The 15,197-nt window shown below is 40.6% G+C and overlaps 1 protein-coding gene across 1 annotated transcript in view; it reads left to right on the top strand.

Moving 5' to 3' along the window:
• ATXN1 (ataxin 1) overlaps positions 1-15,197 on the top strand; it is a 283,979-nt gene that overhangs the window by 68,342 nt on the left and 200,440 nt on the right. The window contains exon 3 of the mRNA XM_084619906.1: positions 3,165-3,290. The gene's annotated coding sequence lies outside the window, so the exon portion shown is untranslated. The remainder of the gene's footprint in view (positions 1-3,164; positions 3,291-15,197) is intronic.

The raw sequence follows: 15,197 nt of genomic DNA, 5'->3' as shown, positions 1-15,197 counted from the left end.
TTCCTTGACTTCAGTGGGGGTTTCACAGGTGTAGCAGAGGGGAGAATTTAGCTATAAATTTTGTATAGCAATTCCAAATACAGTTCTAAAATTTGTTTATAAAACCATAACTAACATACCCAGAATCCAAAGGGGATTGTGAAATAGGATGAAGGATTCTCAAAGAGAAAATGAACTCAGTGCTGGTTCAAAGCACTAAGTCATTTAATACTGCAAGAGACGGCTTAAACCTTAAATACTGGACCAAATGCATCCCTGTCATAAATGTGTGTACATGAGGGTAAACCTGACCTATTGTTTTACTACAATCAAAAGAAGATTGAGCATGTTGGTGTAACTCTTAATCTCTTATTTTAAAATCAAAAACATTCATGCTTTTTTGGTGATTGTGGGGAATATCAAAATTGTATCGTATCATAAGAATGTCCATACTGGGTCAGACTAAAGGTCCATCCAGCCCAGTATCCTGTATACTGACAGTGGTCACTGCCAGGTGCCCCAGAGGGAGTGAACCGAACAGGTAATGATCTAGTGATCTCTCTCCTGCCATCCATCTCCACCCTCTGACAAATAGAGGCTAGGGACGCTATTCCTTAGCTATCCTGGCTAATAGCCATTAATGGACTTAACCTCCATGAATTTATCCAGTTCTCTTTTAAACCCTGTTATAGTCTTAGCCTTCACAACCTCAGGCAAGGAGTTCCACAGGTTGACTGTGTGTTGAGTGAAGAAGAACTTCCTTTTATTTGTTTTAAACCTGCTGCCCATTAATTTCAGTTGGTGGCCCCTAGTTCTTATATTATGGGACCAAGTAAATAACTTTTCCTTATTTACTTTCTCCACACCACCCATGATTTTATATACCACTATCATATCCCCCCCTTAGTCTCCTCTTTTCCAAGCTGAAAAGTCTTGGCCTCTTTAATCTCTCCTCGTTTGGGACCCGTTCCAAACCCGTAATCATTTTAGTTGCCCTTTTTTGAACCTTCTTTAATGCCAGTATATCTTTTATGAGATGATGGGACCACATCTGTATGCAATATTCAAGATGTGGGAGTACCATGGATTTATATAAGAGCAATAAGATATTCTCCGTCTTATTCTCTATCCCTTTTTTAATGATTCCTAACATCCCGTTTTTCTTTTTGACTGCTGCTGCGCACTGCTTGGACGTCTTTAGAGAACTATCCACGATGACTCCAAGATGTTTTTCCTGATTAGTTGTAGCTAAATTAGCCCCCATCATATTGTATGTACAATTGGGGTTCTTTTTTCCAGTGTGCATTACTTTACATTTATCAGGTTTCAGAGTAACAGCCGTGTTAGTCTGTATTCACAAAAAGAAAAGGAGTACTTGTGGCACCTAACCAATTTATTTGAGCATAAGCTTTCGTGAGCTACAGCTCACTTCATCGGATGCGTCATCGGATGCGTTACCTAGGGAGGTGGTAGAATCTTCTTCCTTAGAGGTTTTTAAGGTCAGGCTTGACAAAGCCCTGGCTGGGATTATTTAACTGGGAATTGGTCCTGCTTTGAGCAGGGGGTTGGACTAGATGACCTTCTGGGGTCCCTTCCAACCCTGATATTCTATGATTCTATGCATACTGTGGAAACTGCAGAAGACATTATAAATATATTTTATAAAATATATATGAATAAATATATAAATATGTATTATAAAATTATAAATATAATGTCTTCTGCATTTTCCACAGTATGCATCCGATGAAGTGAGCTGTAGCTCACGAAAGCTTATGCCCAAATAAATTGGTTCGTCTCTAAGGTGCCACAAGTACTCCTTTTCTTTTTATATTTATCCACATTAAATTTCATGTGCCATTTTGTTGCCCCATCACTTAGTTTTGTGAGATCTTTTTGAAGTTCTTCACAGTCTGCTTCGTTCTTAACTATCTTGAGCAGTTTAGTATCGTCTGCAAACTTTGCCACCTCACTGTTTACCCCTTTCTCCAGATCATTTATGAATAGGTTTAATAGGATTGGTCCTAGGACTGACCCTAGGGGAACACCACTACTTACCTCTCTCCATTCTGAACATTTACCATTTATTCCTACTTTGTTCCCTGTCTTTTAACCAGTCCTTAATCCATGAAAGGATCTTCCCTCTTATCCCATGACAACTTAATTTACGTAAGAGCCTTGGGTGAGGTACTTGTCAGAGGCTTTCTGGAAATCTAAGTACATTATGTCCACTGGATCCCCCTTGTCCACATGTTTGTTGACCTCCTCAAAGAACTCAAATAGATTAGTAAGACATGCTTTCCCTTTGCAGAAACCATGTTGACTTTTGCACAACAATTTATGTTCTTCTATGCATCTGACAATTTTATTCTTTACTATTGTTTCAACTAATTTGCCTGGTACTGACATTAGACTTACAGGTCTGTAATTGCCAGGATCACCTCTAGAGCCCTTCTTAAATATTGGCGTTATATTAGCTATCTTCCAGTCACTGGGTACAGTAGCTGATTTAAAGGACAGGTTACAAACTATAGTTAATAGTTCTGCAATTTCACATTTGAGTTCACACAGAGAGTCACTCTCTCTCATTCACTCACCCTCCCACCCTTCTTTCCTCCCTCCTTCAGCCAGTCTGTCTTGTGTTCTGTAAATTCCAAAATATTGTAGTACATATTTACTGTCTGGTCTGATATTTTCCCACATATCAGTATTAAAAAAGATGAATGTGACAAAGTGAACTGTGTGGATCTTTAGGCAGTCAATCAAACGTCACATAAATCTTCCTTAAATAATAATCATGAACGATCACTACTGTAGCAGTTTGTTATTTAACACAACATATTTTTCTGATTTGCATCTACGGTGATTCTTTCCTTTCCCTCATGCAATTTTGTATTTTGTTGAATGAGGTACTCATTTGTTCATTAACGACCATACTATAGTACAGTATAGTGTACCAGAGAACATGATTTTTTAAAAGTACTTCAAAGTTGTTTAAGGCAATTGAGGGGGAAAAGTGCAACCTACAAAACAGTCATCCGAGTGCTTCTGCTCTGGGTAGTTAACACAGTTGCTTTAGGAAATAAAATATACATTGGAGAAAGGTCAGGGATTTCCCCTGAGCCACCTAGCAACCACTTGAAGTGACATTTTCATTCTGAGTGTTTGTTTTGTTTTCATTTAAGTATCCTGGAGCACAATGGAAAAGTTTTAATATGAGACATCAGAAAAAAGGGCTGCAATGTCTAGTGTGCTGAGGGGAAAAAGAGAGACTTATGACTGCATCTTGAAACACGCTCAGATGATTTGAGGTAAGTGATAGAAAAGGTTTTGGCACAAATTCGATTGTAATTAATGTAATCATTATTAACTTTTGAATCTCAGGATGTCTTTATAACCTGCATTGATAGATGAGTGCGTGTGTGTGTAAGTAAAAATAACATAAAATTTTAATGGCAAATCCAGAAGAAAAAAAAAAAGTAGTGTACTTATGTTTCTGAAATTAACTACCTGAGCAAACGCTATCCGGCAGACTCATATGCAGGTGTTTAACTTCATGCAAATGATTAGTCCCAGTTGAATCAATGAGGCTTCTCATGTTTAAAGTTATTCATATGCATGAGTATTTGTGGGATCAGAGACTATATTATACAATCCCATCTCAAGAAAGGTATTCTATAAAATATAGTGGATTGTAGGAAAATGCCTATACAATCTCTTATTGTTATAGAACTGACATTAGTAATCAGATTTTACAGCAGTCTGCAGTAGTATTTTTATGTTAAATAGGTACCTTTCAATTATATATTTTAAAAATCTTCACCTGGAATATCAGACTTCTTACAGAGGTCTGTTAATTTTATTTTATCTTTAATATTTTGGCTGGCTTAACTGCTTTGTTGGTGACATTCTTCACTGGTGCAGTTAAAACAGTAAAGTCTCCTTTCTGAACCAGAGCTATAAATGGTGCATCAATATTTGAATAACAGCAGAATCAGCACTTCTGTCACTCAGACTACTTTGTGTTGTTTTGTTTTAGCATTTCCTAAATAAAGAGGGTTTAAATATGAATTGCAATGAAGAACCTCATCTTTCATCTCTGTTCTTCATTTTCCAGGCCTTTATTTTGCTCGCATTCAAAAGGAATGACCGAATTTTTGTCCTGAGTAAGGGCAAAAATACAGTACAGTTGTAAAACTATGATCCCTGAACATACTATATAAATAGCCATTAAAAAATCCTGTGGCCTCCTTTCTGAATAGAAAAACCAAACCGTTTCTTCCATTCCACATACAAGTGTTGGAAAATTACTGTAAGAAACCTGCACAGTTGAGGGCATGGATGAATTGCTGTGTTCTCTCATGGGACAACGGTTAGCTATGGTGTGAAAGGGGCAGGGAATGTGGTATCAGGCCCGTGCAGAGCATGAGAGCCACCAAGGAATTCCAACAGCAACCCCCTGGGTCTTGGGACATCTCTGTTGCGTGCCTGCATCTTGATGCACTATTGCCCTTCACTCCCCCTTCCTCAAGCAGCATGACTGGCTACCGTGGTCATGGTGCCACTAGTATCTCTGAGCATTAGTCAGCTCTCAGAAAGGGGATTTGAAAAGCCATGGAGCTGACGTTCTTTTTGTAAGGACCAGCCTTAATACTCAGGAGGATTTCCAGTGCACCACAGCACTGCAAACAGTTACTGCTCCGCTCCAAGACGACGCACAAAAACAGCACTGCGAACGGTAAGAAGTCAGAAAAGCAGGTCATGAGCTTGGAACATCAGGTTGCTGAAGGGGAAAATGTGTTCCTCTTCCCCATCCAGCTATGCTGCTCAAAATCCTACAGCAAGATTACAGCGGGGCGGGGAAGAGTAAAATGCACAATGTATCCCTTTCCTGCCCTCTTTTTCCCATTGCTTGGACTAATCTGGATGGTATTTGTACATGTTTGCTCCCTTCCTTGCTGCAGAGTGGAGGAGAGCATAGCAGGCCCATGGACACTGATTTATATGTGCTTCATAGGAATGAAGTCAGTAAGTTTCTTTGGAATCCACAAGCTCAGCGCTGGGAATCAACATATTTCCTCTTTGGTCCGTGATTTAGGGCTGTTGCTTGGAAAATTGTACTAGTCCTGAAAGCATTCATACTAGTCCAATAACTAAGAATCTTTGCAAACTCCTGAAGATTACTACTTTATGCCATCTGATTGCTTAGTTTCTTCCATGCCTTCAGGTGGTAAAAAGCATTGCTTTCTAGAGCTAACCTTTCTTCAGGTAGCCGATGATCAAAATAATGTCAGAATTCAGCTAGTGCAAGAGGAAGATGTTGAATCAATTTAATGTTCTTCTAATGTTTGATATCTCACAACCTATCGTGACTATCTGATATTCCCAGTTTTCATGTCGTGCTCCCTGTCAGTACCCGGCCCAGGCCGGGGAAGTTAATGAGCCAACCAGCAGACTGAATTGGGTGATGAATCCTGGTTACATGCCACCTGAGGCAGCTTGCACATATGCTAAGAAAAAGAAGTGATACAAAACGTTCATTTGTTTCTAGCCCTTGTGGAACATAAGATATTGGATCTGCAATTATGTCAGGCCAGTGTGATGTCCTTTATTTGTGTAGTTCTTTTTTTTTTTTTTTTTTAAACCCTGGTGCAGAATTGACCTCAGACCAATGTAATCAAGATGGTTTTCCTTTCCTAGTATCCTCCTAGTTCTTCTTCAGGTCATGTCTTAATGAGTGCTCCATGTCACGATATGTGCACCCATGCACTCTTGATCAGAGATTTTTGTCAGAATTGTCCGTTTGGGCCCTAGACACCCTTCTGCCCTAATATAAGGGTATATAGGGAAGGGAGACACTGCCCCCACTCCAGTTCTTTCTCAGTCACAAAGGTCTAGCAAGGGACTCGGAGGCAGAGGAGAAAGAGGACAGCTCGTGGAACACCTCCAGGGATGCATGTCTCGAACAACTCCAGTTTCTGGACAAGGTAAATAACCTCTTTAGTGGTTGAAAAGGAGCTGAAGTGGTAGTGGTCCACCCATTCTTATGTACCCTCGTATTGGGGCACAAGGTTTTCTAGGGCACAGGCCCCAGTGAGCTGCATTGGTTTCCAAAGCAACTTGTGTTAAGTGGAAATGAGGCTTTGCTAATATGTGTGCTTGCTTAGAGTTTCCTGCATGTGGATCTTTTCAATGGGGTGTGCCTTTTGTGAATCAGAAGGAGAGCTACAGGCTGCCAGACACATAGTGCAATTGTTCATTTGTTTACATGTGTGAGTGTAAGCTTTTGTAAAAGGGAGGTTCTGGGGAGGGAGTAGAGGGAGCTTTATTGTGTGTGGTTGAGTGAGTGTCATGAAACAACACAGTGCATGGCTTTAGGGAGATGCAGGCTGCCTGTAGTGCCTCCTATGGGTATGTTCCATTTAGTACTGATGAGCAGTCCCTCTGATTTTCATTTATTAGTAAGCCATATAAAAATTAAATGACTTGAAGCTGAAGTAGCATTTGTCTACTAGGGCTGTAAACTACAAAAGGCAAAATATTCAAAATCTGAAAAGTTTCCAACACTTTCTTTAAATCATGTGCATTGTCTTTCAAAATAGCAATGTAAATATGAATGAAACCAGTACTGTGATCCCGCAGCGAGGCTATTCATTATAAAGGCCATAAAAGGCATAGTGGTATAGATTAGACATGGGTCTGACCTGGAATCTAGGTCTGCTTGCAAGTTTGGGAAAGTTAGGATCCAGATCTGAACTTTGTGGTCTAGGGTCATTTCTAATAGAGGGTGATTTTTAGCTTCGTCCATAAAACTGGAAGAGCACACAGGTTATAAAGCGGCATTATTAAATAACATTTTGCCTGTCTCTGACCTGCCCCTTTCTCTTCCCAAGATCAGTTATGTATAAGTGCAGAAACCGTTTTCTTGAGCATACTTGTGGCAAAAGTACACTGATTCAGGGACCTGTGGATCACTTTATTTGGTTCTGAACAACCATCACACAAATGTGTTTTTTTTTTTTCCAATGGGCCCTGTCCCTTTCTGGAGTTAAAACTTTCTTGTCCAGTGAGGATTTTGCAGGGTCTCAGAGGAGTTCAGTGGCATGGCCTTAAAGCCCTGTGAAGCCCAAAATTTATGGGCCAATCCACTTTGGAGCATACTATGCTACACTGAGTGGACTTGTGATGCTCCAGCTGCCTAGTGGTCACACACATGGGTTTGGAGAGAAGGAGGGACCATGGTGGTGGGTATGTTTCTAGTGGGATCCTGCAGGTTCTTGGTGCTAAATTATCTAACATTTTTATCAAAGACCTGGAAGAAAATATAAAATCACTGATAAAGTTTGCAGACAACACAAAAATTAGGGGAGTAGTAAATAAAGAAGAGGGCAGGTCTCTGATACAGAGCAATCTGGGTTGTTTGGTAACCTGAGCACAGGCAAACAATATACATTTTAATGCAGCTGAATGGAAATGTATTTATCTAGGAACAAAGAATGAAGGGCATACACACAAGATGGGGGACTCCATCCTGGGAAGCAGTGACTCAGAAAAAGATTTGGGAGTTGCGGATAATCAGCTGAGCATGAGCTCCCAGTGTGATGCTTAGACCAAAAGAACTAACATGATCCCATGAAACCTAAATAGGGGAAGCTCAGGTAGGCATAGAGAGATTATTTTACCTCTGTATTGGGCACTTGCTACTGGAATACAGTGTCTAGTGTCTACAATTCAAGAAAGATATTGGAAATTTAAGAGGGTTCAGAAAACAGCCATGAGAATTATTCAAGGATTAGAAAACATGCCTTATAATGATAGGTGCAAAGAACTCAAGTCTGTTTATTTTAACAAAGAGAAGGTTAGGGGGTGACTTGAACACAGTCTATAAGTAACTACATGGGGAACAAAATGTTGATAATGGGCTTTTCAGTCTAGCAGAGAAAGGTATAACACGATCCAGTGGCTTAAAGTTGAAGCTAGACAAATTTAGACTGGAAAGGAGGTGCAATTTTTTAACTGTGAGCGTAAGTAACCATTGGAACAATTTATGAAGGGTTGTGGTGGACTCTTCATCCCTGGCCATTTTTAAATCAAGATTAGATAATATTTTTTTAAAGATATGGTCTAGTTCACACAAGAATTATTTTGGGGAGGATCTTCAGCCTGTGTTATACAGGAGGTCAAACTAACTGTTCACAGTTGTCCTTCTCAACTTGGAATCTATGAATCATATTGTCTTGACTTTGATCTCCCTTGTGCATATATAGTGGTCTTTGCACACTTTTCCCCTGCTCATTTTCCTCCTGTTCACTCATTGCCTTCATAGGCCTCTTCAGTTGTCATAGCTGCATGGTCTCTAGGGAGTTGTCTGGCTATTTGTGGTTTTACACGTCTTCCAGCTACGTCAGAGATTCAAATCCAGCACTCAGGGACATTATGTGGATTTGTGACACGCCTGTGGGACTTTGGATCCATAAACCAATGAATGGATTACAGTGAGACATAAAGTATTTTCATCTGTAACATATTATCCTGCTATAATATTATTCATGTTGTTATGCAAAGGAAAGCTGGCATTGATATATTGACCTGCCAAAAGGTAGGAGACACCTGTCAGCATGAATGAACAGGGAACTTCTTATCACAGTGAATTTGGCCTCTTCCTAATAACATTCTACCTCTGGACTATAGTTTAGAAGAATGGATGCAGTTTTTCTTTTAATGATGAATTAAAATATTTTAAAAATAATTAAATACCAAAAAGTTCAGGACAATTTTTTTCAAACCTGGGTAATTTAAAGTTAGGCTCCTAAATATAGATTGCACATCTGCATCATCCATTGACTTCATGCATTCAGGTTGGACAGTTTTGGCCAAAGACTCTTTATCATTAACTGCACACACACATAAGATATCTTAAAGCTACAAATAAATCTTTTTAAAAACAAAATATCTGAAAACCATTCCCCCATCTAGTTAACTGCAAAAACCTGTGTTCAGGATTCTGTGTATCCTTTGCTCTCACTGATAACATCGTGAATACCGAAAGGACCATGAGAAGCTAGTTCATTGGCCATCCAACTTCTGAGTATCTGTATTGCGGCCAACTATTGTAGGAGAAACAAAACAAGGCAGTAGATGTTACTTCTGCAAAGGATGAGATGGGACTGCCGAATTTTGGGCCATACATGTCAGTGAAAGGCTTTTTTGACTATGATATGACTCCTAGTCCACGTCATACCAAGTGCTGGTTTGCCACGATGAAACACTGCTGAAAAACGTGTGTGTAAATTGCCTTTCTTTTTACTGTCATTCAGTGGAATAGTGCCTACTCTCTAAAGAGGCAGAGCATAGCAATCCAGACAGTGGTATTGCTGGGTTATATATCAGTCAGCGTTTAGGTGCATCTGATGTTAAAAGCACTGAAATAGCCTTAAAGTAGGCAGTGTGGTACAGTGTTTATTGCCAGGGATTTGGATTTGGAAGAAGTGGGTTGTACTTTGATTCTTCCACTGACTTGCTGTGTAATCTTGGGCAAGTCATTTAGGAGAGATGTTCAAAGGCACAATAGGTAGTAAGATACCTAACTGCCATTTGGGCCATTTTCCCCTTATCCTTGTGCTAATAAGCAATGGTCACATAAACACCACCCTGTACAGGAAACCTACTGACCGCTATACTTACCTACATGCCTCCAGCTTCCATCCAGGCCACATCACACGATCCATTGTCTACAGCCAAGCTCTAAGGTACAATCACATTTGCTCCAATCCCTCAGACAGAGACAAACACCTACAAGATCTCTATCAAGCATTCTTAAAACTACAGTACCCACCTGCTGAAGTGAAAAAACAGATTGACAGAGCCAGAAGAGTACCCAGAAGTTACCTACTACAGGACAGGCCCAACAAAGAAAATAACAGAATGCCACTAGCCATCACCTTCAGCCCCAACTAAAACCTCTCCAGCACATCATCACAGATTTACAACCTATCCTGAAAAATGATCCCTCACTCTCACAGATCTTGGGAGACAGACCAGTCCTCACTTACAGACAGAAGCAAATACTGAAGCAAATACTCTCCAGCAACCAAACACCACAAACCAAAAACACTAACCCAGGAACCTATCCTTGCAACAAAGCCTGATGCCTACTCTGTCCACATATTTATTCAAGTGACACCATCATAGGACCTAATCACATTAGCCACACCATCAGGGGCTCGTTCACCTGCACATCTACTGATGTGATATATGCCATCATGTGCCAGCAATGCCCCTCTGCCATGTACATTGGCCAAACTGGACAGTCTCTACGCAAAAGAATAAATGGACACAAATCTGACATCAGGAAGCATAACATTCAAAGACTGGTAGGAGAACACTTCAACCTCTCTTGCCACTCAGTAAAAGATTTAAGGGTGGCAATTTTGCAACAGCAAAGCTTCAAAAACAGACTCTAAGGAGAAACTGCTGAGCTTGAATTAATATGCGAACTAGATACCATTAATTTGGGTTTGAATAGAGACTGGGAGTGGCTGGGTCATTACGCATATTGAGTCTAATTCCCTAAGTTAAGTATCCTCAACCTTCTTGTCAACTGTCTAAATGGGCCATCTAGATTATCACTACAAAAGTTTTTTTTCTCCTGCTGATAATAGCTCATCTTAACTAATTAGCCTCTCACAGTTTGTGTGGCAACTTCCAACTTATCTGTATGAATATATATATCTTCTTACTATATGTTCCTTTTTATGCATCGATGAAGTGGGCTGCAGCCCACGAAAGCTTATGCTCTAATAAATGTGTTAGTCTCTAAGGTGCCACAAGTACTCCTGTTCTTTTTGCGGATACAGACTAACACGGCTGCTACTCTGAAACCTGTACACTTCAAGTTTCTCCATCTTTAAAAAGAGAATAATAATTACCTTTCTTCATAAAGCAAGTAAAGATTGTTGGATAAAAGGGGGTTTAGATGAAATGCAAAATATTCTTCGGAAAACTTACTTGAGTAACGGCTCAAAACCTAATTGGATCTGCAAGGCCAGTAGCCCAGACAGCGGAAACAGCCTCTTTCCTCTCTGTTAACATACCAAACAGCAGAAACCTGTGTGAGGGAACTCTGTTGCTCAATTGTGGAGTTTTGCACTCCATCAAAGGGGTAGTGTGTGGGTATGGTGAGAGTTATGGCAAAAGGGTCCACTGTGTGCATGGATCCACAAAGACCTAAGCACTGTTTGTGGTGGGGAACAGTTGGGCTGTGTCCACACCGTCCCACCACTTCCCTTCTGTTCTGCAGTAGTGCCTGCAACTGGGCTTCTGAACGGGCACAGGATGGTGCGGCTGGAGATTCTGTTCCTAAGCTCTGCAGTTCTTGTGGGCATTTCTTTGCATACACTGTTTACTCTGAATAGGCCTCATCCAAACCCCAATGAGGTCAATGGAAGACATCTACTGACTTCAGTGGGCTTCGGATCAGGCCCAATATGCTCACGTTCCATGGTTTGTCCTACAGTAACATTGTTTTAAATTGTAGTGTTTTGGAGCATTACTTCAGAATGCTACAGTACTTTTTTAAATATGAACTTGGTTTAAATAACCTTGCAGGCCTTAAGTTGCAAGCTGTTTCTGTGAAGCTCTCCTGGTTTGCAATAAAACTTTTTTTAAAAAAGATTTTAGGGCTTCAACTGACTTTTGTTCCTGTTTCCCAGGTCTGTTTTACTTGCATTTTATATTAACCACCCTATTGCACCTGCTTGAGCCCTGTGATATGCAAAAACACATTACAGTTGCACATAGAGCAAGGAATGAATCACTGCATTCTGCTTTTCAATTAGATTACTTAAATTACAAAGCATAAGTATTCCTTTTGGTATGGCACAGCAGCATTATTATCTCACTGTATTGATGGAATGGGAGTGGAAGTGAACATAATTCTTCTTCTATTACATCATTAATGAGCCACAATTAAAAATAGTGTGTTGGCGTGCTAGAGTGAATGTGTTATTTTCAGAATTTTATGTAAGCCATTTCTGCTGTTGTACTTAGCCAGCGCCATGTTGCTCTGAAAGCTTTTAGAAATAAAATTGCCGAAAGGTCTGTCTGCTTGTCAAAAGCTAATTGGACAGTAAAGTCTGTCGGCTATAAAAGTTTAAGTTTGCTACTGTGTGTCAGAGTCTATTTGTGTTTCTTAGGTTTCTTTTTGGATGACTCCTTCTTTTACTATACAGGAAAAAGAATCACACAGTACAGTAGGTTTGTTCTGTATGCACAGAGCTCCACTTGGATTCCATGTGTGATGCTTTTGGTTGAAAGCCTGACTCAGAGGTGGCGCAAGACTGCTAATGCTAATACTTTCAGTGTTCAAATATATACAGTGTGTGTAGACGCACATGTAGGAGTTTAATTTCAGTTGTCTTTTTTTAGATCTTTTTCCAAAACTTAAGTCGTTTTTAGCATTTTGCTAATTTTTTCAGCACTTGTAGCTTCTGAAAGAATTGACATCACTGAGAGATTAGAAAATAATCCTGTCATTTTCATCTTGACAGTATTCTGTTCTGTGCTCCAAAAACCTGATGCATAATAATGGATAAGCCAAAGATTTCTTGGAATTGTCTCCCCCCCCCCCCCCGCGCAATTCTGTTTCTATCTTTAGCATCATAGCAGGGAGCTCATCAGTGCATTGGATCACGTTCATGTTTAAACCATATAGTTCTTTGTAACTTTAGAACAAAATGAAGGTGATGGGTTAAGTGCAGAAGGGTGGTTTGTTCGTGTTGGTAAATTGACATGGGGTGATATTGAAAAGCAACCTTGCTTAAAATCCCTGGGTTAGGCCTGGGGTGGTCAGCGAATCAAGGGCTCCCCATCACACTGCGATCATGGCTCCTCATTGCATTGAGTCAGCAGCACTGTGTGGAGCACTTGATGTGCTGAAACCTCGGCACTGAAATGGTTGGCTGCATCCACCTCATGCACATCCCTGTTAGAAAGCTCCGTCTCCCTGGAGACCTGCTCAACCCCTCAGGCCTTTTCTAGAACCAGTCATTCTGCCTGGCCCTCCAGAGCTTCCTTTTCCACCCCAGAGCCTACCCTATTTGTGCTCTGTTTTCAAGTCTTTCCCAACAGCAGGTGAGTCAGGGACAGAGCAGTTGAGAAAAATTAAATAAAAATTAAATTTGTTGAAAAATTAACATGATTTTTCAATACATTTTTCAATCTGCTTTATTTGGCAGGGAAACCTGCCAAAACACAAGTAGCTGATGGATTTAGGAGACCTTGGTTCAAGTCCTTGCTTTGCCATAGACCACGTATGTCACCTTGGGCAAGTCACTTAGCCTCTCTATGCTTCAGTTCCCTGTCTATAAAATGTGGAGAATAGTAGTTCCCTACCTCACAGGGATGTATGTGAGGATATACACAATGATTGAGAGGTACTCAGGTACTGTAGTATTGGGGGCCATCTAAGTACCCAAGATACATGGGTAGGATATAAGTAGTGTTGTTGGATAATCTTGGCCAAATCAGGGAGGGTATCATGAATAACTGTCTGACACGTTGTGCTCAGAATGTGTGTGTGAAGTTCGGCATCCGTGGGAAGAGAGACTGTTTAAGTGTGGAACCCAAAGAAATGGGTAGGAAGAGTGCCAAATTATAGCAAAGGGAGCATTTTAAAATGTTTTCTCTGAAAAAGGTAGCAAATATCTTACCAAAAATTGACATTGGAAATGCAGTTATTCTCTGAAGAGCTATTGGGTCAAGTTTGGAGATGCAATTCAATCATTAAAGTGTGAAATGGAAGGATTTAAAGTTCTGCTTTTAAACTATAAATTTCAAATGAACCTTCGCTGTGAAGTCATTACTGACGCCTCCATAATATTGTTGGTATTAATGTCTGTTTGTACTTCAGTTCACAAAGAAACATTTCAGATAGAAACATTCTAGGCTGATAACAAAATAAGACGTAAAAAATTTCACCTTGAGTTTCTGGTGGCAAACCAGCAAGGCTTTGCTGTCATGGCTGGTGATGTCAGTGTAATTTCTCTAGAGTTTTCACTAACCTGAGGTCCCGGATCTCCTCCTCCCTGCGGACTGCTCAGGACATGTTGATTTTAGACACCCAGGATCCCTTGGGAAAGGGCACTTCCCTTGTTTTGTTGTGTTCCTTTCCCCAGCTGCTCAGTTCCTGGTTTGTCCTTTGAACTTTCCAGCTTCTGTGCTTTGCTCCTGGTGCTGGCAGTCCAGTGTAATTGACAAAAATCCTACTTCACAAAGCTTTAAAAAGCAGGGGTGCAGTAAATTCCATTTGACTGCCAGCACCCAGAGCACAGCAGGCACAGTTGGGAAAGCGGCCGAGGGACTGGGGTGTGGGCAATAGAAGGGGCAGAGAATGTACAACAGCGGCTCATGGGTGGGAGAAAGGGGAGAAGAAGAGACAACGTATAGGCCAGGGGTCGGCAACCTATGGCACGCGAGCTGGTTTCAGTGGCACTCACACTGCCCAGGTCCTGGCCACCGGTCCGGGGGGTTCTTCATTTTAATTTAATTTTAAATGAAGCTTCTTAAATGTTTTAAAAACCTTATTTACTTTACATACAACAATAGTTTAGTTCTATATTATAGACTTATAGAAAGAGACCTTCTAAAAACGTTAAAATGTATTACTGGCACACAAAACCTTAAATTAGAGTGAATAAACGAAGACTCGGCCCACCACTTCTGAAAGGTTGCCGACCCCTGGTATAGGGGATAAGAAAGGAAGTTGGAGAATATAAGGGAGGGGTGAGATTAATGAATAATTTAAAAATATTTGTTTATTAACCCTTTCAGTGCCCTGCTGACGTGCAGTGCACGTCAGGCAAAGTCACAACTTGCATAACTGGTGTGCTGGCCTCATGGGAGTCAATTGCAAAATTCTCATTGACTTCAGTGGACCAGGATTTCACCCATGTTTACTGCATGCTCTGTGCTGCTGTGGGTTGTCATGTCTCAGTATATGTGTTCACTTAGTACACATGGCATGCCGACATGCACAAGGTATGTTAACCTAAGCGTGATTGTAAATCTGTGAGGAATGGGGTAGCCTGGGTAACTCTATTGATTCCAGCAGTTACATCAATGAAAAATTGGAGTAAAATCATAGAATATGAGGGTTGAAAGAGACCTCAGGAGGTCATCTGGTCCAATCCCCTGCTCAAAGCAGGACCAATCCCCAATTT

This window comes from Lepidochelys olivacea (assembly GCF_965140295.1).
Source record: "Lepidochelys olivacea isolate rLepOli2 genome assembly, chromosome: 2".
Classification (NCBI taxonomy): domain Eukaryota; kingdom Metazoa; phylum Chordata; order Testudines; family Cheloniidae; genus Lepidochelys; species Lepidochelys olivacea.
This window is presented reverse-complemented; position numbering and strand designations above follow the sequence as displayed.